Source organism: Triticum dicoccoides, chromosome 1A, assembly GCF_002162155.2.
Source record: "Triticum dicoccoides isolate Atlit2015 ecotype Zavitan chromosome 1A, WEW_v2.0, whole genome shotgun sequence".
Lineage (NCBI taxonomy): Eukaryota > Viridiplantae > Streptophyta > Magnoliopsida > Poales > Poaceae > Triticum > Triticum dicoccoides.
In genome coordinates this window covers 319,858,520-319,884,275 of record NC_041380.1, presented here as the reverse complement: position 1 = coordinate 319,884,275, position 25,756 = coordinate 319,858,520, and positions in this window count along the sequence as shown.

Genomic DNA, 25,756 nt, shown 5'->3' with positions numbered 1-25,756 from the left:
ACCTGGTGAGCAAGAAGCTCAAACTTGTCAACATAGTTTAGGTCATGCTCGTTCGCTGGATCCTCCCGTGCCAACAACGGGCTTTTAGCTTGTGGGAGTTCAATCCGGCCCAGCACCGAACCCTAAGCAGGATTTTTGACACAACGTACGAAGATGCCTAGAAGGTGCTGTTCAAGGGCGCCGAGGCTCCCGCATCTGCTATCGAGGATCGCGGATTAAGCGCGCAGCGTCAAGCCAATGCGGTAAGCTGATTTTACCTTTTACAGGATATTTGTCTTTCATAGTTTAACTCTATGCAGGATCTAAGCCCCCATGCCTTTGACAGGACTGGCGAAGGACGGCCGAACAGATCAACTGTCCGGCTCCTTTGCCCGAAGACCCAGCGGACGCCTGCTTTGCGGAACTGCTGGTTCCGGCACCTTACGTGGTGCCGGAGAAGAAGGCCAAGAAGAAGGCCACGGGAACCCGGAAGAGCTCCCGGCGCCCGGTGGAGTCGGACTCATCATCCGATGACTCCGAGGGGCACTCCTCCCACGAAGACGAGGAGGAGGAAAGAGAGGCTTCTTTCCCAGCGGGGGGAGAAAAGAAAAGGAAGGCCACCCCAACTGAGGAGGCCGAAGGGTCCAAGAAGGGGAGAACTCTCCTTTCGGACTACTCTACCACCACCGCCGACGGCGAAGACGAGTGGCTGCCCAGGGCCAAGCCCCTGGGGAAGTCGTAAGTATTCGGATACCAGAGTAAGTCATAGTATTCCTTTGCCACACTACTTTCCCTAATGCCGAACATGATTATGCAGGCCGCCACGAGCCAGTATCGATGTATCATCGGACGGCTCCCTGGGCTCGTCGGATATGGATAGCGATCCAGTTCCGACCACCACCTCCCCTCATCCTGCGGATGACGCCGAGGTGCTGTCTCATGAAGCACTGGGTCGAGGGGAGACAGTCCTGGAGGTGCCTCAAGGCAGCCTCCCGGACTCTGGGAGCAGAGGGGACAAAGCCCCTGAGGGCTCCGAGCTCGGCCCTCAGTCGGACACCGCGCCAGAACCTCTAGTGGTTCCGGACTCGGGCAGGCGGTCTCCTTCTAAGAGGGGCAAGACGCCTGCACCAGCGACCTCTGTCCATCCAGAGGTGCCGGACAATCAGCTGGAAGCGCTTCGCAGCGCTTCCATCGACGAGGAGCATCACACTATTATGAGTGCGATGATCCAGAAGGTTCAGTCCGCTAAGAGCGGATTGACTGAAGCCTGTGCCAGCCTTCTAACAGGCTTTGAGGTAAGTGTTTATAGTATAGGAAAAATATTACCACATAGACAGTAGCCCCTGATGCTCTGTTCGGTGTTCGCAAAGAAAAGCCGAACAGAGGATCAAACAATATCGCAGGAGTCTAATATGAGTATGTCAATATGCATATGCAGGCTTCGCTGCTTGCGTCCGCCGCACTGACTGCGGAGGTTGCTATACTGAAGCGGGACCTTAAAGGGTCCCAGGACGAGCTCAGCCTTACCAAGAGGCAGCTCGAGGAGAACAAAGGTAAGTAGTACCTAGTCTGTGGTTATGTATTTAAAGAGTGCGATTGCAAAATGACAGGATTATCATGAATTTGCCAGGGGCCATGGCCGAAGTGGCGACCCTAAAGCAAGCGTTGTCCGAGGCCGAAGATAAAGCGGCCAAGGAGCGCACCGAGCGAGAGAAACACGAGGCTCGGGTGGGCAAGGTGCAGCAAGAGCTCCAGGCTCCCGTGGCGAAGCACGAGGCGTTGGAGCTTGACTCGAAGACGCGAGATTCTGAGCTTGCCGCGGCCCTCGAGAGCGCAAAAAGTACCAAGGCCGAAGCCCAAAAGGCCCTCCAAGAGATCGACGCAATGAAGAAGATAGCGGCGGGTAAGGATTTCTATATGCAAAGCAAGCATGTAAAAGTAAATTACCGATTACTTACCCGAATCCGGAGCTCTCCAGGAGCATTCGCAGATTTGCCCTGCAGCGTGTCCGATGCCGCACAATTTTACCAGGACAAGGATGGAAGCTCAACAGAGAAGCTGTTCTAGTCTCAGTATACTAAGGCCGAACACCCGGTGCCAATGAGTGACCAGCTGAAGCAGATGGTCGAGCTACATAAGGTGGCCGAACAGGCCATGAAGGGTTTTATAGTCCGGTTGTGGCCTGGCGACGCCCTTCCGAACAGCTTCTTCGGCCTGGTGAGGTGGCTTGTGGATGCATGCCTGCGGCTAGAGGTCGTCAAGCGATCCGTCTGCATTGAAGGTGCACGACGGGCTTTCGCCCGTGTGAAATTGCAGTGGGTCAAGCTAGACGCTGTGAAGCTGATCAAGGAAGGGCCACTGGAGGGCAAGGAGCACCGCTACCCCGAGATGTACTACGAGGGTGTTCTGCCGGGTGCCCGTCTTATAGCGGACGAGTGTTCAAAAGATGTAATATTTGAGTGAGACTTGCTCATTTTTATCCTGTATTTATGAAAACTTGTTTCATATGCACTATGCAACGCTTGTTTGAATTTAAAATATTGCCTTCTGTTTGGCCGTTTATCCAATCTGAGAGATGGCTAGTCCTCGGCTTCTGCCCCCATGCCACGAGTGCTGGGGTGTTTGAGATAAACCTGAGCACTCTTGTTCCCATGTTTGGGTCCTTCGAGCGAGGTGCTCAGCACAGCGAACAAGGCAACCAGACTAATAATGCTTTATCACTCTCACTTAGCCATAGAATTCTATAATTTTAAATTTCGGCGAAGCCCCTGGTATTCGGAAGGTCGAATTCGGGGCGCGATACACGCCTTTAAGCCGGACAGGGCCAGCCCTTCGCCCTAAGCGGCATAAGTCTTTAGGGACTCGAAAACCTCGCCGAACAGCGACTAGTCTCTCGCCTTATCATGACAGTCAGTTTTAGCTTTCTCTACTGAGGTGCTAAGCCCGGCAGAACCGGGGCACAATCGCAGTAGTTCTCCTAGCGCTACCTTAGCCGATAGAGCGGAACGTAAGGTACCAAAACATAGGAGCCGGGCAAACCCAACATTTGACCAAAGACATGATTCAGAGCTGATGCATATAATGCTATAAGTTCGGGGTGCCGCACTTGTGAAAGTGTTCGGACTTTTCACACCATATTGTGGGGTATGTAAGCCCCTGGTGTATTGGCCGTACCAAAGTGTACGGTTGCAAGGCGTCGTTAATGAATATATATATATATATATATATAACAAGAATGCAATAATAGTCGTAATGTCATGCATTGTTTATTCAAGAAATTGCGTTAAAGCGGAATGATATAGATAGTGCGATAAGCAAAGAGTAGGACTAGGTCCCTTCCAAGGGCAAGCTGAGGAATGATATTAAATCGAATATTTCGCTCGTTACTGTAATCCACCTGGTAATTCCGTGGTGTGACGTAGCTGTCTGCCTCCTTGGTTGCTGCATCATGTGTTCGGCAATAGTGCTGCCGGACAGTGTTTCCAGAGATTAAGGTCCTGAAAAAAGAGAAGAATAACCAAACGGGGAGCCCCTTGTGCGGTTTAAGCCGCGTCTTGGGGCATGCCGCAGTTGTGCCCCCTCCCCATCTGTGCCCATGGTATTTTTAATGCGTAATTATGTACGCGTGGCACGAGTTTCGCCGTATGGCTGGGACTGGGGTGGGGGCCGCATTGCTACGCGAGCTCAGATCGCGCCAGACGGTCTGTTTGCCGATTGCTCTGAGCGCGCTTAACGGTGTCTGGGTTTTGAAACGCTGAACTGGTTGATTGCCTTGAGAGGTTGCTTTGCACTTCTGCTGGGAGGGCCATGGTGTGCTCCTCTGTTCGGAGAGAGCGCTCTATGTTTCCATTGACAGTAATAACTCCGCGAGGTCCTGGCATCTTGAGCTTGAGGTATGCATAATGCGGTACCGCATTGAATCTAGCAAATGCAGTTCGCCCGAGAAGTGCATGATAACCACTGCGAAACGGGACTATATCGAAGATTAACTCTTCGCTTCAGAAGTTATCCGGGGATCCGAAGACCACTTCCAGTGTAATTGAGCTTGTGCAATGGGCATCTACACCTGGAATGACGCCTTTAAAGGTCGTTTTTGTGGGTTTGATCCTTGAGGGGTCTATACCCATTTTACGCATTGTGTCCTGATAAAGCAGGTTCAGGCTGCTGCCGCCATCCATAAGGACTCGAGTGAGGTGAAATCCATCAATGATTGGGTCTAGGACCAGTGCGGCGAATCCGCCATGACGGATACTAGTGGGGTGGTCCCTGCGATCGAAAGTGATCGGATAGGAGGACCATGGGTTGAACTTTGGGGCGACTGGCTCCAACTCATATACATCTCCGAGCGCACGCTTCTGCTCCCTCTTGGGGATGTGGGTTGCATATATCATGTTCACTATCCGCACTTGTGGGGGAAACCTCTTTTGTCCTCTGGTGTGTGGCTGCCGGGGCTCCTCCTCGTCATCGCTATGGGGCCCCTTGTCCTTGTTTTCGGCAATTAACTTGCCGGCCTACTTGAATACCCAATAGTCCTTGTTGGCGTGGTTAGCTGGCTTGTCGGGGGTGCCATGTATCTGACACAAGCGGTCGAGTATGCGGTCCAAACTGGACGGGCCTGGCGTACTTTGTTTGAATGGCTTCTTCCGCTGACCGGGTTTAGAGCCTTTGAATCCGGCATTGACTGTCGTATTCTCAGTATTATCGCTATTAATGCGGCGCTTATGTTTGTTGCGACGTGACCTGCTATTGCCGTCCTTGGTATCCGAGGTACCATGGTTCTTTGATATGTTATTACTGCAAGCCAGCCAGCTGTCTTCTCCCGCGCAGAAGCGGGTCATGAGCGTCGTGAGGGCTGCCATAGATTTCGGCTTTTCCTGACCAAGGTGCCGGGCTAGCCACTCGTCCCGGATGTTGTGTTTGAAAGCCGCTAAGGCCTCTACATCCGGACAGTCGACGATTTGATTTTTCTTTGCAAGGAACCGAGTCCAGAATTGTCTGGCCGACTCTTCTGGCTGCTGAATTATGTGGCTCAAGTCATCGACATCTGGCGGTCGCACATAAGTTCCCTGAAAGTTGTCGAGGAATGCGGCTTCCAGATCTTCCCAACAACTAATGGAATCTGATGGCAAGCTGTTAAGCCAATGCCGCGCTGGCCCTTTGAGCTTTAGTGGGAGGTATTTGATGGCGTGTAAGTCATCACCGCGGGCCATGTGGATGTGGAGTATGAAATCCTCGATCCATACCGCAGGATCTGTAGTGCCGTCGTATGATTCAATATTTACAGGTTTGAAACCTTCTGGGATTTGATGATCCATTACTTCGTCTGTGAAGCATAAAGGGTGTGTGGCGCCTCTGTATTGGGCTATATCGCAGCGCAGCTCGAATGGGTCTTGCCCGCTGTGTTCGGCCCGGCCGGATTTACTTTTACTGTATCCGGCGTGACGTTTCTCGTCTCGCATAGTGGCCCACCCTCGTGATTCGTAGATCGATCTTGCATGCTTTGCTTTGTCCTCCAATACTTCTCGCAGGTCTGGCGTGTTTCCCCATGCTTTTTTATTTGAATGGCGTCGGGGTGCGGGCTGAGCTTTTGGCTGGAATGCCTCTCTATCACGGCCACGAGGTGGCTGATCAGCCGCATCATACGCTTCTTCCTCCAGTCGGGGTAGCAACCAGCACTTTGGGTAACTCTTGGAGGGGCGCTTGAGTTTATATTCCTCGGCGGCGAGGACTTCAGTCCATCTGTCAGCTAGCAGATCTTGATCAGCTTGAAGCTGCTGCTGCTTTTTCTTCAGGCTATTTGCCGTGGCCATAAGCCGGCGCTTGAAGCACTCTTGTTCGACAGGATCCTCTGGCACAGTGAATTCGTCATCACCGAGGCTTGCCTCGTCTTCGGAGGGGGGCATGTAATTATCATCCTCCTCTTCTCCGTCTACCGCTCTCTCAGGAGGGCTGGCTCTTCCATCCTCCTGCTCTAAATCTTGCTGGAGGGCATTGTTGTTGTCTTCAGCACTATCCGGAGTGTTATTATCTCCTGTGCCGGTATCACCACTTTTGCTTTGGAGGGACTTAGAGCGGCGCCGCTGACGTCGGTGCTTGGGTTGCTTCTTGGAGGGGTCATCCTCCGCTATCTCGTCGCCATTGCCTTCTTTGGGTGTATCCACCATGTATATATCGTATGATGAGGTGGCTTTCCAGTGCCCTATAGGTGCTGGTTCCTGTTCGTCTCCTACATCGTCATCCATACCGTCGATGTCTTCGGAGTCGAAGTCGAGCATATCTGTTAAATCATCGACAGCGGCTATGAAGTGGGTGGTGGGTGGGCGTCGAATTTCTTCGTCATCTGCATCCCAATCATGTTGGCCATAGTCCGGCCAGGGTTCTCCTGACAAAGAGAGAGACCTTAGTGAGTTCAGAATGTCGCCGAAGGGCGAGTGCTAAAAGATATCCGCGGTGGTGAATTCCATGATCGGCGCCCAATTGGATTCGATTGGCAGGGGCGTGGAAGGTTCGGAGTCCGGAAAAGAGTCCGACACCTTGGAGTCACGGGCTTCGCAAAGGATGAGGCTGGTGTTCAGCTCGAACGCCGTTGAGACCGCAGCCCCCGAGGCGGTGCCTAGCCACCCATCCTTGATCGGCGCGGTTGGCTCTGAGCTAAGGGTCTGAGCTGATGCAGGCGTGGCCTCCAGGGCACGGTTTGGTGGCAGAGCTAGGTCATACCCATCGTGACAGTGCGGCGCGCTCGGCTGTGGCTTGAATCCGTCGAAGATCAAGTCTCCGCGGATGTCAGCCGTGTAGTTCAAGCTTCCAAATCTGACCTGCTGGCCAGGGGCATAGCTTTCAATCTTCTCCAGATGGCCAAGCGAATTAGCCCGCAGTGCAAAGCCGCCGAACACGAAGATCTGTCCAGGGAGAAAGGTCTCACCCTGGACCGCATCATTGTTGATGATCGGAGGAGCCATCGGGCCTAAAAGTGACGACACAGAGGAACTCTCAATGAAAGCACCAATGTCGGTGTCAAAACCGGCGGCTCTCAGGTAGGGGGTCCCGAACTGTGCGTCTAGGCCGGTTGGTAACAGGATGCAGGGGACACAATGTTTTACCCAGGTTCGGGCCCTCTTGATGGAGGTAAAACCCTACGTCCTGCTTGATTAATATTGATGATATGGGTAGTACAAGAGTAGATCTACCACGAGATCAGAGAGGCTAAACCCTAGAAGCTAGCCTATGGTATGATTGTCTGTTGTAGTTGTTGTCCTACGGACTAAAAACCTTCCGGTTTATATAGACACCGGAGAGGGTTAGGGTTACACAAGGTCGGTTACAAAGGAGGAAATATCCATATCCGTATTGCCTAGCTTGCCTTCCACGCCAAGTAGAGTCCCATCCAGACACGAGACGAAGTCTTCAAACTTGTATCTTCATAGTTTAACAGTCCGGCCAATGGATATAGTCCGGCTGTCCGGAGACCCCCTAATCCAGGACTCCCTCAGCCGTTTTGAAGGGGTGTTAGGTTGTGCTACCTCTTGAGCACTGCGTTGGTTTTCCCTTGAAGAGGAAAGGGTGATGTAGTAAAGCAGTGTAAGTATTTCCCTCAGTTTTTGAGAACCAAGGTATCAATCCAGTAGGAGGCCACGCACGAGTCCCTCACACCTACACAAACAAATAAAATCCTCGCAACCAACGCAATAAAGGGGTTGTCAATCCCTTCACGGTCACTTACGAAAGTGAGATCTGATAGATATGATAAGATAATATTTTTGGTATTTTTATAATAAAGATGCAAAGTAAATAAAGCAAAATAAAAACGACACCAAAATAGCTTGTTAACGGGAGATTAATATGATGAAAATAGACCCGGGGGCCATAGGTTTCACTAGTGGCTTCTCTCGAGAGCATAAGTATTACGATGGGTAAACAAATTACTATTGAGCAATTGACAGAATTGAGCATAGTTATGAGAATATCTAGGTATGATCATGTATATAGGCATCACGTCCGAGACAAGTAGACCGACTCCAGCCTGCATCTACTACTATTACTCCACACATCGACCGCTATCCAACATGCATCTAGAATATTAAGTTCAAAAGAACAGAGTAACGCTTTATGTAAGATGACATGATGTAGAGGGATAAACTCATGCAATATGATATAAACCCCATCTTGTTATCCTCGATGGCAACAATACAATACGTGCCTTGCTGCCCCTACTGTCACTCGGAAAGGACACCGCAAGATTGAACCCAAAGCTAAGCACTTCTCCCATTGCAAGAAAGATCAATCTAGTAGGCCAAACCAAACTGATAATTCGAAGAGACTTGCAAAGATAACCAATCATACATAAAACAATTCAGAGAAGATTCAAATATTGTTCATAGATAAATTTGATCATAAACCCACAATTCATCGGTCTCAACAAACACACCGCAAAAATAAGATTACATCGAATAGATCTCCACGAGAATCATGGAGAACTTTGTATTGAGATCCAAAAAGAGAGAAGAAGCCATCTAGCTAATAACTATGGACCCGAAGGTCTGAGGTAAACTACTCACACATCATCGGAGAGGCTATGGTGTTGATGTAGAAGCCCTCCGTGATCGATGCCCCCTCCGGCGGAGCTCCGGAAAAGGCCCCAAGATGGGATCTCATGGGTACAGAAGGTTGCGGTGGTGGAATTAGGTTTTTGGCTCCGTATCTGGTAGTTTGGGGGTACGTAGCTATATATAGGAGGAAGAAGTACGTCGGTGGAGCAACATGGCCCCAATGATGGTGGAGGGCGCGCCTGGGGGGGTAGGTGCACCCCCTACCTCGTCCTTCCTGGTTGATGTCTTAACGTAGGGTCCAAGTCCTCTGGATCACGTTCGTTCCGAAAATCATGTTCCCGAAGGTTTCATTCCGTTTGGACTCCGTTTGATATTCTTTTTCTGCGAAACTCTGAAATAGTCAAAAACAGCAATTCTGGGCTGGGCCTCTAGTTAATAGGTTAGTCCCAAAAATAATATAAAGTGTATAATAAAGCCCATTAATCATCCAAAACAGAATATAATATAGCATGAAGCAATAAAAAATTATAGATATGTTGGAGACGTATCAAGCATCCCCAAGCTTAATTCCTCCTCGTCCTCGAGTAGGTAAATGATAAAAATAGAATTTTTGATGCGGAATGCTACTTGGTATATTTTTTTAATGTAACCCTCTTAATTGTGGTATGAATATTCAAATCCGAAAGATTCAAGATAAAAGTTTAATATTGACATAAAAGCAATAATACTTCAAGCATACTAACTAAGCAATTATGTCTTCTCAAAATAACATGGCCAAGGAAAGTTCATCCCTACAAAATCATATAGTTAAGTCATGCTCCATTTTCGTCACACAAAAATCTTCTCATGTAACATCCCAAATTTTCAATTTGGAATGTTATACATTAGATCATCTATGCATATCATATTTTATTTTGCATTTTGGTTGATCCTAGAAATTTCTACGCAACTCTAGGACCCACGAAGAGAGTTGGGAAATTCATTATTTTCATATTTGAGTTTTCTCAAATTTTGAGAATAGGATCATTTGATTTTATTTATTTTATCATCAATTATTTCTATTACAAAAATATGAGAGAGGGAATAAAATGACTTTCCCAAAATAAAGAATATTGAGGATTTAATAATAAAATCAAATAAGATTTTATTTCGGAGTTTTTCGTTATTTTATTTGAATTTAGGAAAAATGTGCACTTTTCAAAAGTGCATTTAGGCCCCAAATAAATGTTCACCTTGTGCGGCTTGATTTTAGAACCCCACGAAAATTTATTTCGGAATTTTTGGAGTCCGTTTAGTATTTCTTTTTATTTTTTTTTCTGCGCGTAATTAAAAAAACGCCCACCGACCTAACCGGGCCGTGTCCGCCTGGGACTCTGGCCCGACAGGCTTTATAAGTCGGGGCAGCCCACCCGAGCCGAACCCTAGCCACCAGCCCCGCCTCGAGCCCCGTGCCCCGCCGCCACCCGCGTCGCGCGCCGCCGCCGCCGCCCCGCCGCCCCACCGCGCCGCCGCCGCCGGACGCCGCCGCCGCCACACGCCGCTCGAGGTCCGCCGCCGCCTCGATTTCCGCACCGGTTTTTTTATTTTTTTCGAAAAACCGTTCGGTTTTTCCGTCGGTTTTTTAGTTTCGATTTTTTTAAATAGATCGGTTTTTCCGGTTTATTTAAATTAACGAGCGTTTGTTGTTTTTCTTTTTCTCGGATTAAATCCGCGATTTTTCTGTTCGCGATTCCTGATCCGATTTTGTTTTTAGTATAACTTTTCGCCCGTTTATCAGAATCAGGCGATTCAAGCGCCTGGAGTTTCGTCTCGAAACCCTCTATCCGTTTAACCAACTTAAACAAGATTTTGCTACTGTAAAAATTGCCTTAGATCTAGATTTCTAGAACGAAGTTGTTTTCTTTCGCCGTTTGACTTTCGTTGTTTTGTTCGATTTGATTCTTTTTGCAAACCGGAGTTCTTAAGTTGAATCTTCTGGTTAGATCTCTTATTTGAGTTTTACCCATGCATTAGATGAGTACTTATTGTATGCTTTTTTGTTTGTCTGCGATAGAATACCCGGAGTGCGCCGCCTGTTACATCGAATCTCTAGGTTTCGCGGATCATCAGCAAGGCAAGTAACACTTTGATCATACCTTTCCTACTACCCAGTTTTATTGCATTAGATCAATCCTCACACATTGCATGACTAGGATCTAATTAAATTGTGGGATGGGAAGTAGTTGAGGTAGTACCTATTACCTGTTTATTATCAAACCTTTGGGAGTTACTTCCGCGTTTGCTTATTTTGCCATGCTATGCTTGTAGACGTGGATTGGGTGAGTGATATCCATGACAGATGTGAGTTTTGTTAATTAATGGATTATCTAAGGTGGCAACTTAAACACACATCTGGGTGGATTGAGGCACCTTGGTATTCCAGGACTTGCCTGTTTTCTTTTGGACCGCCACCCAGACTTAAAGGGATCATGAGACTATTCATACTAGAAACTTTCGTGTGCAGCCACAAGCTATTATGGGCTCTAGCATAGTTGACTAAGTCGTGCAAACTCTTACAGTGGTAGACTAGCAGATGTAGGGGATGTAGGTGGTACGGTCTACCCGATCGTAAGGTGCTAGCACCTCTGAAAGACTATGTCTCGGTCATCCGTCTTCTCAAACACCTTGTAGTGCGAGAAACCAAACAGAGGCGATCGAGTCTTGTGGGGAAAAGTGCGCAAACCTCTGCAGAGTGTAATAAACTAATCATGGTTAGCCGTGTCCCCGGTTATGGACATTCTTGAGTATCTAGTACCTGGATTTTCATGTGAATCTCAACATGTTACTCTAAATTAATTTTGTTGGGCTTTATTTAATGATGATGCTTAATTGGGATTGAGAATGCTGTCAACCATTCTCAATGTTTAACAACTACCATGATAGTAATTAAATTTATTCCTTTGAAGTAGGGAAAAAATTGGCTTTACGCAAAACTGTAACCATAGAGCTTCCCACCAGCCAAATATGCATATAGTATAGCTGTTGCATTACATTACTCTCTATGTGTTACCTTGCCAGCATATTCCATGTGCTAACCCATTTCGGGCTGCAATGTTAATGTTGCAGACTTTTCAGACGACGATTAAGGAGTTGTTAGGTCGTGGTTCTATACTCAGTGATGCCGTTGGAGTTGATGGACTCACTTATCTTCCAAGCCTTCCGCTGTTATCGTTATTAGATGGTCTTAAGCCATATTTATTGTAATAAGTTCTCTTTTGAGACCCTCGATGTAGTAAGTGTGTGATTGCTACTCTGTTATAAATCCTCCAAGTACTGTGTGGTGTCAGCATTACTGATCCTGGGATGACACCGGAGCACAGAGATCACACTGTTTGAGGTCTGGTCGCTACAGAGATGGTATCAGAGCACACACTGACTATAGGACACGACCACTAAGCTACAGACCTAGGTCACTCTCTTCTCTTCTGACCTCTCATCTTTTCTACTCTTTAGGATGGTGGATGCAAGGAACAAGTTCACGCAACCAGATGAAGATACACCCTTTGGACGTCACTTGAAGGAAGTCACAAGATACCTGAACATAGGAGTACCAAGTTTCACCGGAACCTACAATACCACTTTACCTGAAGAAGAGTGCTGGATGATTCAAGTTCAAGTTCCAGGAAGGACGTTCATGCCAGTCACTGAGCACATAGAGTTTTCTTTAGATGCACCAACTTGGAGTCTGGGCATGAGCATGGCAGCTCACATCGCTATGGGATGCATTTGAGAAGTCTACCGCAATGACCTCAAGGATACAATCTACCCGATTTGTGTGCGCCGAGATGAGCACTGGGAGATGATCAGCACCAGGAAGGATAGATCAATTGCAGCTTTTATCCAGGAGCTAAACCAGCACATTCGACGACAGGAGAACCAGATGTGTGCTGACATGATAGATCTGAAGAAGGCTAAGACTAGAATCAAGGAACTGGGGGAAGAACTCAAGGCTACACGTGAAGATTATGAAGAAGAAATTGAAGTATTGGTGGAGAAGAATGACGACCTGATCAAGAAGATTGGAATATTTATGGGTGGCCCTACGCCAGTAGAGGAAGACGAAGAACCCAAGGAGATTAGCCCGGAAGACAACATCATCATCGACGACACCGACTCGGACCCAGACGAAAGCGATGATGACTATGTTGATGAAGCTGGAGCAGATATCATGGAGTCTGCAACCGAAGAATATTTTTAGTGGACCACCTCATCAGTAGTAGTAGTCCACCATGTAAATATAGTAGTCCGAGCACTTTTTGCGATAGTTAGATCGATTGTATGCCCTTGTTTGATTGAATGAAGTGAATTGTTAGTTTTTGCCTCATGTGCATATGGGTAGTGTTTTCTCTTTAGACCCCCTCTATCCTTAGATCTCATCTTTTCTAAACCCTCAGATGCCTCCGAAACGTGACCCCGGATTTGCCTTTCCACCGGAGCTCACTCAGTTGATCCAGCAGCAGAACACATTGATGCAGTTGCTAGTCCAGAATCAGAATCAGGGGAACAACAACAACAACCCACCACCACCACCACCAGTTGACCACTTAGCCCGTTTTCTTAGGCTGAATCCGCCAGTGTTTTCCAGCAGCACTGAGCCGATAGTAGCAGATGATTGGCTCCGCAAGACAGCTATAGAGTTGACCACAGCAGGATGCACAGATGCGGAGAAGGTGAAGTTTGCCGCACATCAACTTGAAGGACCAGCAGCATCATGGTGGGAGAATTTCACAGCCACTTTCCCTGTCGACATTGTCACATGGGACCAGTTTCAGCAGGCTTTTCGTACTGCACATGTTTCAGCAGGAGCTATGGCCATGAGGAAGCGTGAGTTTCGCAACTTGCGCCAAGGAGGACGGACAGTTGGCCAGTATGTGGAGGACTTTAGTAAGTTAGCACATTATGCCCCAGATGACGTTGCTACGGATGCAGCTAAGCAGGAGGAGTTTCTGGAAGGACTGAATGATGAGCTGAGCATGCAATTGATGGTAGCAACCTTCAACAACTACCAGGAGTTGGTAGATCATGCATTTATGATTGAAGGGAAGCAGCAACAAATTGAGAACTGCAAGAGGAAGTATGGACATGGGAAGTACAATTCAGGAGCTCAGCAGAAACCACGTTTTACCCCTAGACCGGGAGGACATTTTCAGCATACTCATGGAGGAGGTAGCTCGCACAATCACAATGGCACCAGGAATGGTAATGGGAATGGGGGAAGCAACGGCCAGAATCGCACCAACCCATCAACCCCAGCCAAGAAAGACCTGAGCCAAGTCACTTACTTTAAGTGTTCAAAGACCAGACATTATGCCAATGAATGCCCTGAGGTACAAAATGGAAATGGCAATGGAAGTTCTGGGAAGAAGCCGAACCCTTTCAATAGGGGACAGGTGAACCACGTTAGCATGGAGGAGGTTGAAGCTCAGCCCGATGCAGTAATAGGTAAGTTTTTGGTTAAGTCATTTACTGCACTCGTTCTTTTTGATACTGGTGCATCGCATTCATACATCTCAAGGGGATTTGTGGATAAGTATAACCTATCAACCCAAGCCCTTAGGTCACCCATGTTAGTAACCTCGCCTGGAGCAGAATATTTGGCTAGTCGATGGTGTGATCGGTTACCATTAAGGATTGGTAACTATGTTTTTCCCTCAGACCTAATAGTATTGGAATCTCAAGGATTGGATGTGATATTAGGCATGGATTGGTTATCAAAGTATGAAGGGAATATTGAATGTGCTAGTAAGTCAATTTTGCTTACCACCCCAGAAGGGAGAAGGATCAAGTATATATCCTGGCATGTGCCAAAGAGGACTCAAGTAAATTGCCTAACAGGAGTTGTGCAGGAGGAAGTACCAGTGGTAAGGGATTTCCCTGAAGTATTTCCAGAGGAGTTGCCAGGCATGCCACCAGATAGAGATATTGAGTTTTCGATTGAGCTATTGCCAGGCATAGGGCCAATATCAAAGAGACCATATAGGATGCCTGCAAAGGATTTGGTGGAAATTAAGAAGCAAATTAAGGAGTTACTGGATAAGGGATATATTCGCCCAAGTTCTTTGCCTTGGGGATCGCCAGTACTTCTAGTGAAGAAGAAGGATGGATCGTTAAGGATGGTTGTTGATTATCGAGGATTGAATGAAGTAACAATCAAGAACAAGTACCCACTACCGATGATCAATGATCTGTTTGATCGTTTGCAAGGAGCTAAGGTATTTTCCAAGATCGATCTGCGATCAGGATACCGCCAGTTGAAGATTCGAAAACAGGATATTCCTAAGACAGCTTTTACCACCAGGTACGGGCTGTATGAGTATACCATTATGTCATTTGGTCTAACTAACGCACCCGCATATTTTATGAACATGATGAACAAAGTGTTTATGGAGTTCTTGGATAAGTTCATCGTAGTGTTCATTGATGATATCCTGATTTACTCAAAGAATGAAGAGGAACATAAGGAGCATTTGCGTTTGGTACTTGGAAAGCTCAGAGAACATCAATTATATGCCAAGTTCAGCAAATGTGAGTTTTGGTTCAAGGAAGTAGGATTCCTCGGACACGTTATATCTGGAGAAGGTATAGCAGTTGACCCCACTAAAGTTGATACCGTGACCAAGTGGGAAGCACCAACCACGGTTGGAGAGATCCGAAGTTTTCTTGGACTCGCAGAATACTACCGGAGATTTATTGAGAATTTCTCAAAGATTGTGAAGCCTGTGACTGAGTTGTTGAAGAAAGATACCAAGTTCATATGGACGGAGGAATCTGAGGCTAGTTTCCAGGAGTTGAAGAAACGCTTGGTTACCTCACCAGTGTTGATTTTCCCAGACCAGACCAAAGATTATGAGGTGTATTGCGACACTTCACGTCGAGGACTTGGAGCAGTGCTTATGCAGGAAGGGAGAGTTTTTTCATATGCCTCAAGACAATTGAAGCCTCATGAGTTGAATTATGTCACGCATGATTTGGAGTTAGCAGCCGTAGTGCATGCGCTGAAAACATGGAGACATTTCATCATTGGAAACCATTGCGAGGTGTATACGGATCATAAGAGTTTGAAGTACATTTTCACACAAAAGGAGTTGAACCTCAGACAAAGGAGATGGTTGGAGCTCATCAAGGATTATGATATGAAATTGCATTATCACCCCGGGAAGGCTAATGTAGTAGCTGACGCATTAAGCCGTAAGAGCCATGTCAATACGTTAATGACAAGGGAAATACCCAAGGAGTTAGCAGAAAATCTTCGCGAACTATGTTTGGAAATAGTTCTGAGAGGCTATGTAGAAGCACTAGATATTTAGTCTACATTGATGGATAAAATTAGAGAAGCTCAAATGACTGACAAGGAGATTGCCGCTATAAAGGAGAAACTGAGCAAAGGAAAAGCTAAAGGATTTCGTGAGGATGAGCACGACACCCTATGGTTTAAAGGCTGTGTTTATGTGCCCAATGACCCGGAGATCAGGAAGTTGATTCTGCAAGAGGCACACGATTCACCATATTCGATTCACCCAGGAAATACCAAGATGTATTTGGATTTGAAGGATATTTTCTGGTGGACTGGAATGAAGAAAGATATTGCGGAGTATGTAGCAGTTTGTGATGTATGTCAGATAGTAAAGGCAGAGCATCAGAAGCCAGTAGGATTGTTACAACCATTGCCGATACCCGAATGGAAGTGGGATAAGTTAGGCATGGATTTTATCACGGGATTACCCAGGACTCGTTCAGGCTATGACTCGATTTGGGTTGTAGTTGATCGATTGATGAAAGTAGCTCATTTCATCCCAGTAAAGACCACTTACACCAGTGCTAAGTTGGCAAAGATATACATGACCAGGATCGTATGTTTGCATGGAGTTCCAAGGAGTATCGTATCAGATAGAGGAACCCAGTTTACCTCAAAGTTCTGGAAACAGTTGCATGAAACTTTGGGAACCAGGCTAGAATTCAGTACATCTTTTCATCCACAAATAGATGGACAGACCGAGAGAGTCAATCAGATTTTGGAGGATATGCTGAGAGCTTGTGCGCTAGATTACGAATCTAGTTGGGACGACAATTTTCCATATGCAGAGTTCTCTTACAACAACAGTTACCAAACCAGTTTAAAGATGACCCCTTTTGAAGCCTTGTACGGAAGGAGGTGCAGCACACTGTTGTCATGGGACGAAGTTGGAGACCGCCAGTTGTTTGGACCTGACTTGATTAAAGAGTCTGAACAGAAGGTGAAGTTGATTCGCGATAGGCTCAAGGTAGCCCAGTCCAAACAGAAAAGTTATGCAGATTCTAAACGCAAGGAGACAGTTTATGAAGTCAGAGATAGAGCTTATCTTCGAGTATCACCACTTCGGGTAACAAAGCGTTTTGGAGTTAAAGGAAAGTTAGCGCCACGATTTGTAGGACCATATCGAGTTTTGGAGCGTATGGGAGAAGTGGCCTACAAGTTGGAATTGCTCGAAGGATTGTGAGGAGTTCATGATGTGTTCCACGTTTCCTAGTTGAAGAAGTGCCACGCGGAGATGGCTGACATACCCTTGAGAGACACCGTGCCATTGGAAGCAATTCAGTTGATAACGATTTGACCTGCGAGGAGAAACCAATTAAGATCCTCGAGTTTGCCAATCGAGTCACCCGCAGCAAGGTTATCAAGTTTTGCAAAGTTCAGTGGAGCCACCACACGGAGGATGAAGCCACCTGGGAGCGAGAGGAAGATTTGCTTAAGGACCACCCTCTCCTATTTTCTAGGCAACCCGAATCACGAGGGCGAGATTCATCTTAAGGGGGGTAGGTTTGTAACATCCCAAATTTTCAATTTGGAATGTTATACATTAGATCATCTATGCATATCATATTTTATTTTGCATTTTGGTTGATCCTAGAAATTTCTACGCAACTCAAGGACCCACGGAGAGAGTTGAAATTCATTATTTTCATATTTGAGTTTTCTCAAATTTTGAGAATAGGATCATTTGATTTTATTTACTTTATCATCTATTATTTATATTAAAAAAATATGAGATGGGGAATAAAATGACTTTCCCAAAATAAAGAAATATTGAGGATTTAATAATAAAATCAAATAAGATTTTATTTCAGAGTTTTTCGTTCTTTTATTTGAATTTAGGAAAAATGTGCGTTTTTCAAAAGTGCATTTAGGCCCCAAATAAATGTTCACCTTGTGCGGCTTGATTTTAGAAGCTCGTGAAAATTTATTTTGGAATTTTTGGAGTCCGTTTAGTAATTCATTTTATTTTTTTCTTCTGCGCGTAATTAAAAAAACGCGCACCGACATAACAGGGCACCCGAGCCGAACCCTAGCCGCCAGCCCCGCCTCGAGCCCCATGCCCCGCCGCCGCCGCCGCCACACGCCGCCCGAGGTCCGCCGCCGCCTCGATTTCCGTGCCGGTTTTTTTTATTTATTTTTTTCGAAAAACCGTTCGGTTTTTCCGTCGGTTTTTTTTAGTTTCAGTTTTTTTTAAATAGATCGGTTTTTCCGGTTTATTTAAATTAGCGAGCGTTCGTCGTTTTTCTTTTTCTCAGATTAAATCCGTGATTTTCTGATCGCGATTCCTGATCCAATTTTCTTTTTAGTATAACTTTTCGCTCGTTTATCGGAATCAGGCGATTCAAGCGCCTGGAGTTTCGTCTCAAAACCCTCTATCCGTTTAACCAACTTAAACAAGATTTTGCTACTGTAAAAATTGCCTTAGATCCAGATTTCTAGAACAAAGTTGTTTTCTTTCGCCGTTTGACTTTTGTTGTTTCGTTCGATTTGATTCTTTTTGCAAACCAGAGTTCTTAAGTTGAACCTTCTGGTTAGATCTCTTATTTGAGTTTTACCCATGCATTAGATGAGTACTTATTGTATGCTTGTTTGTTTGTCTGCGATAGAATACCCGGAGTGCGCCGCCTGTTACTTCGAATCTCTAGGTTTCGCGGATCATCAGCAAGGCAAGTAACACTTTGATCATACCTTTCCTACTACCCAGTTTTATTGCATTAGATCAATCCTCACACATTGCATGACTAGGATCTAATTAAATTGTGGGATGGGAAGTAGTTGAGGTAGTACCTATTACCTGTTTATTATCAAACCTTTGGGAGTTACTTCCGCGTTTGCTTATTTTGCCATGCTATGCTTGTAGACGTGGATTGGGTGAGTGATATCCATGATAGATGTGAGTTTTGTTAATTAATGGATTATCTAAGGTGGCAACTTAAACACACATCTGGGTGGATTGAGGCTCCTGGGTATTCCAGGACCTGCCTGTTTTCTTTTGGACCGCCACCTAGGCTCAAAGGGATCATGAGATTATTCATACTAGAAACTTCCGTGTGCAGCCACAAGCTATTCTGGGCTCTAGCATAGTTGACTAAGTCGTGCGAACTCTTACAGTGGTAGACTAGCAGATGTAGGGGATGTAGGTGGTACGGTCTACCCGATTGTAAGGTGCTAGCACTTCTGAAAGACTATGTCTCGGTCATCCGTCTTCTCAAACACCCTGTAGTGCGAGAAACCCAACGGAGGCGATTGAGTCTTGTGGGGAAAAGTGCGCAAACCTCTGCAGAGTGTAATAAACTAATCATGATTAGCCGTGTCCCCAGTTATGGACATCTTGAGTATCTAGTACCTGGATTTTCATGTGAATCTCAACATGTTACTCTAAATTAATTTTGTTGGGCTTTGTTTAATGATGATGCTTAATTGGGATTGAGAATGCTGTCAACCATTCTCAATGTTTAACAACTACCATGATAGATAAATAAATTTTATTCCTTTGAAGTAGGGAAAAATTGGCTTTATGCAAAACTGTAACCATAGAGCTTTCCACCAGCCAAATATGCATATAGTATAGCTGTTTCATTCCATTACTCTCTATGTGTTACCTTGCCAGCATATTCCATGTGCTGACCCGTTTCGGCCTGCAACGTTAATGTTGCAGAATTTTTAGACGATGATTAAGGAGTTTTTAGGTCGTGGTTCTATACTCAGTGAGGCCGTTGGAGTTGATGGACTCACTTATCTTCCAAGCCTTCCGCTGTTATCATTATTAGATGGCCTTAAGCCATATTTATTGTAATAAGTTCTCTTATGAGACACTCGATGTAATAAGTGTGTGATTGCTACTCTGCTATAAATCCTCCGAGTACTGTGTGGTGTCAGCATTACTGATCTAGGGATGACACCGCACCCACAAGCTATTATGGGCTCTAGCATAGTTGACTAAGTCGTGCGAACTCTTACAGTGGTAGACTAGCAGATGTAGGGGATGTAGGTGGTACGGTCTACCCGATCGTAAGGTGCTAGCACCTCGGAAAGACTATGTCTCAGTCATCCGTCTTCTCAAACACCTTGTAGTGCGAGAAACCAAACGGAGGCGATCGAGTCTTGTGGGGAAAAGTGCGCAAACCTCTGCAGAGTGTAATAAACTAATCATGGTTAGCCGTGTCCCCGGTTATGGACATTCTTGAGTATCTAGTACCTGGATTTTCATGTGAATCTCAACATGTTACTCTAGATTAATTTTGTTGGGATTTGTTTAATGATGATGCTTAATTGGGATTGAGAATGCTGTCAATCATTCTCAATGTTTAACAACTACCATGATAGTAATTAAATTTATTCCTTTGAAGTAGGGAAAAAATTGGCTTTACGCAAAACTGTAACCATAGAGCTTTCCACCAGCCAAATATGCATATAGTATAGCTGTTGCATTACATTACTCTGTATGTGTTACCTTGCCAGCATATTCCATGTGCTGACCCGTTTCGGGCTGGAACGTTAGTGTTGCAGACTTTTCAGACGACGATTAAGGAGTTGTTAGGTCGTGGTTCTATACTCAGTGATTCCATTGGAGTTGATGGACTCACTTATCTTCCAAGCCTTCCGCTGTTATCGTTATTAGATGGCCTTAAGCCATATTTATTGTAATAAGTTCTCTTTTGAGATCCTCGATGTAATAAGTGTGTGATTGCTACTCTGTTATAAATCCTCCGAGTACTGTGTGGTGTCAGCATTACTGATCCAGGGATGACACCGGAGCATAGAGATCAGACTGTTTGAGTTCTGGTTGCTACATCTCATCATGCACAACCCCGATGACAAGCCAAGCAATTGTATCATACTTTAGAAATCTCGAACCTTTTCAACCTTCCGACAATACATGAGCGCGAGCCATGGATATAACACTATGGGTGGAATAGAATATAATGATGGGGGTTATGTGGAGAAGACAAAAAAGGATAAAGTCTCACATCAACACGGCTAATCAACGAGCTATGGAGATGCCCATCGATTGATGTTAATGTAAGGAGTAGGGATTTCCATGCAATGGATGCACTAGAGCTATAAATGCATGAAATCTCAACAAAAGAAACTAAGTGGGTGTGCATCCAACTTGCTTGCTCAAGAAGACCTAGGGCATTTGAGGAATCCCATTGTTGGAATATACAAGCCAAGTTCTATAATGAAAAATTCCCACTAGTATATGAAAGTAACAAAACAAGAGACTCTCTATCATGAAAATCGTGGTGCTACTTTGAAGCACAAGTGTGGAAAAAAAGGATAGTAGCATTGTCCCCTTTTTTGGGCCTTCCTTTTTGGCCTTTTTTGGGGACAATACTCTACGAATGATGATCATCACACTTCTATTTATTTACAACTCAATGATTACAACTCGATACTAGAACAAAGTATGACTATATGAATGCCTCCGGCGGTATACCGGGATAGCAATGAATCAAGAGTGACATGTATGAAAAATTATGAATGGTGGCTTTGCCACAAATACGATGTCAACTACATAATCATATAAGGCAATATGACAATGATGGAGCGTGTCATGATAAACGGAATGGTGGAAAGTTGCATGGCAATATATCTCGGAATGGCTATGGAAATGCCATAATAGGTAGATATGGTGGCTGTTTTGAGGAATATATAAGGAGGTTTATGTGTGAAAGAGCATATCATATCACGGGGTTTGGATGCATCGGCGAAGTTTGCACCAACTCTCAATGTGAGAAAGGGCAATGCACGGTACCGAAGAGGCTAACAATGATGGTAGGGTAAGAGTGCGTATAATCCATGGACTCAACATTAGTCATAAAGAACTCATATACTTATTGCAAAAAACTACAAGTCATTAAAAACCAAGCGCTACATGCATGCTCTTAGGGGGATAGATTGGTAGGAAAAGACCATCGCTCGTCCCCGACCGCCACTCATAAGGAAGACAATCAAAGAACACATCATGTTTCAAATTTGTTACATAACGTTTACCATACGTGCACGCTACAGGACTTGCAAACTTCAACACAAGTATTTCTCAATTTCACAACTACTCAACTAGCACAACTTTAATATCACTACCTTCATATCTCAAAATAATCATCAATCGTCAAAGTTCTCTTAGTATTCAGCACACTCATAAGAAAGTTTTTTACTAGTCTCGAATACTTAGCATATTAGGATTAATTACCCAATTTAAGAAAATTACCATGTTGTTTAAGACTCTCAAAATAATATAAGTGAAGAATGAGAGAATAATAGTTTCTATAAAACAAATCCACCACCGTGCTCTAAAAGATATAAGTGAAGCGCTAGAGCAAAAACTATATAGCTCAAAAGATATAAGTGAAGCGCATAGAGTATTCTAATAAATTCTGAATCATGTGTGTTTCTGTCAAATGGTGTGTACAGCAAAGATGATTGTGGTAAACTAACAAATAAAGACTCAAATAATACAATACGCTCCAAGCAAAACACATATCATGTGGTGAATAAAAATATAGCTCCAAGTAAAGTTACCGATAGACGAAGACGAAAGAGGGGATGCCTTCCGGGGCATCCCCAAGCTTAGGATTTTGGGTGTCCTTGAATTTTATCTTGGGGTGCCATGGGCATACCCAATCTTAGGCTCTTTCCACTCCTTTTTCCATAATCCATCAAAACTTAACCCAAAACTTGAAAACTTCACAACACAAAACTCAAAATAGAAAATCTCGTGAGATCCGTTAGCGAAAGAAAACAAAACACCACTTCAAGGTACTGTAATGAACTCATTATTTATTTATATTGGTGTTAAACCTACTGTATTCCAACTTCTCTATGGTTTTATAAACTATTTTACTAGCCATAGATTCATCAAAATAAGCAAACAACAAACGAAAAACAGAATCTGTCAAAAACAGAACAGTCTGTAGTAATCTGTAGCTAACGCAAACTTATGAAACCCAAAAAATTCCAAACTAAATTGCTGGAAATGAAGAATTTATCAATTAATCATCTGCAAAAATAATTAACTAAATAGCGTGTCCCAAATAAAAATGGCAGCAATTCTCGTGAGCGCTAAAGTTTATGTTTTTACAGCAAGATCAAAAAGACTTTCCCCAAGTCTTCCCAACGGTTCTACTTGGCACAAACACTAATTAAACACAAATAACACAACAAAAACATAGGCTAGATAAATTAGTTATTACTAAAAAGGAGCAAAAAGAAAGGAATAAAAATAAAATTGGGTTGCCTCCCAATAAGTGCTATCGTTTAACGACCCTAGCTAGGCATAAAAGCGAAGATAGATCTAGGTATTGCCATCTTTGGTAGGCAATCCATAAGTGGCTCTCATAATAGATTCATATGGTAATTTAATTTTATTTCTAGGGAAGTGTTCCATGCCTTTCCTTAATGGAAATTTGAATCTAATATTCCCTTCCTTCATATGAATAATTGCACCAATCGTTCTAAAGAAAGGTCTACCAAGAATAATAGGACATGAAGGATTGCAATCTATATCAAGAACAATAAAATCTATGGGCACATAATTCCTATTTGCAACAATTAGAACATCATTAATTCTTCCCATAGGTTTCTTAATGGTGGAATCCGGAAGGTGCAAGTTTAAAGAGCAATCATCAAAATCACGGAAACCTAGCAAATCACACAAAGTCTTTGGAATCGTGGAAACACTAGCACCCAAATCACACAAAGCATAGCATTCATGATCTTTAATTTTAATTTTAATAGTAGGTTCCCACTCATCATAAAGTTTTCTAGGGATAGCAACTTCCAACTCAAGTTTTTCTTCATAAAATTGCATCAAAGCATCAACGGTATGTTTGGTAAAGGCTTTATTTTGACTATAAGCATGTGGAGATTTTAGCACTCATTGCAACAAGGAAATACAACCTATCAAAGAGCAATTCTCATAATTAAATTCCTTGAGATCCAAAATAGTGGGTTCATTGATTATTAAATTTTTGATCTCTTCAATCCCACTTTTATCAATTTTTGCATCAAGATCTAAAAACTCCGAATTTTTGGAACGCCTTCTAGGTAAAGGTGGATCATATTCTGTCCCATCATTATAAAGATTCATATTGCAAAACAAAGATTTAATAGGGGACACATCAATAACTTTTAGATCTTCATCTTTATTTTCATAGAAACTAGAATAACACGCTTTCACAAAACAATCTTTCTTAGCACACATCTAGCAGTTCTTTCTTTGCACACATCAATGGAAATTCTCATGGCCTTGAGAGACTCATTGATATCATGCTTAGGTGGAATAGATCAAAGTTTCAAAGAATCAACATCAAGAGAAATTCTATCAACGTTCCTAGCCAATTCATCAACTTTAAGCAATTTTTCTTCAAGCAAAGCATTGGAATTCTTTTGCGAATTCATAAACTCCTTAACACTAGTCTCAAATTCAAAGGGCATCTTATTAAAATTTCCATAAGAATTGTTGTAGGAATTACCATAATTATTAGAGGAATTACTAGGATATGGCCTAGGATTAAAGTTTCCTCTAGACGCATTGTTACCAAAATTATTCCTACCAACAAAATTCACATCCATAGATTCATTATTATTCTCAATCAAAGTAGACAAAGGCATATCATTAGGATCAGAAGAAACACTTTTATTAGCAAATAATTTCATAAGTTCATCCATCTTTCCACACAAAACATTAATTTCTTCTATCACATGCACTTTCTTATTAGTAGATCTTTCAGTGTGCCATTGAGAATAATTAACCATAATATTATCTAGGAGTTTAGTAGCTTCTCCTAAAGTGATTTCCATAAAAGTGTCTCCTGCGGCCAAATCTAAAAGATTTCTAGAAGCAAAATTCAATCCTGCATAAAAAAATTGTATAATCATCCACAAGTTCAAACCATGTGTAGGGAAATTACGTATCATTAATTTCATCCTCTCCCAAGCTTGTGCAACATGTTAATGATCAAGTTTCTCAAAATTCATAATATAGTTTCTAAGAGAGATGATCTTAGTAGGAGGAAAATACTTAGAGATAAAAGCATCTTTGCACTTATTCCATGAATCAATACTATTTTTAGGCAAAGACGAAAACCAAGCTTTAGCACGATCTCTAAGCGAAAACGGGAATAGCTTAAATTTAACAATATCATTATCCACATCTTTCTTCTTTTGCATATCACACAAATCAACAAAGTTGTTTAGATGGATAGTGGCATCTTCACAAGGAAGGCCGGAAAATGGATCTTTCATGACAAGATTCAGCAAATCAGCAATAATTTCACAAGATTCAGCATCGGTAAGAGGAGAAATCGGAGTGCTAATAAATCATTGTTGTTGGTATTGGTAAACTCACACAACTTGGTATTATCTTGAGCCATCATGACAAGCAAGCAATCTGACACACAAGCAAACAAGAGATGGGAAAAAAGAGGCGAATAGAGAAAGAGAGGGAGGATGGAGACACTACTAGGGAAAAGCCTATACACAGAATTTTACCAGTAGCGCTGTACAAAATCAAGCGCTGCTGCTACTTAGGAGCAGCGCACGTAAATAAACCGCGCTACTGCTATGACTTTAGCAGTAGCGCGTACTAGCGAAAAGCGCTGCTGCTACATTTGAACTGGGCGCACATGGCTAGCCCAACCTAGCAGTAGCGTGTATAATGGCCTAGCGCTACTACTAATCTCCTTAGCTGCAGCGTGTATTCCAGAACGCGTTGTAGCTAACGTAGCAGCAGCGCCCTTTCTAGAACGCGCTACTGGTACTTCTGACTTAACCACGCGGTTCGTCCTTCCCCACGGCCACTTCATCCCCTAATCAACTCCACTCTCGCCGCCGCCGTCGCCCCTCAGCCGCCGCGCGCTCTCCCCACACCGCCCCCTGACCCCAGATTCAACGC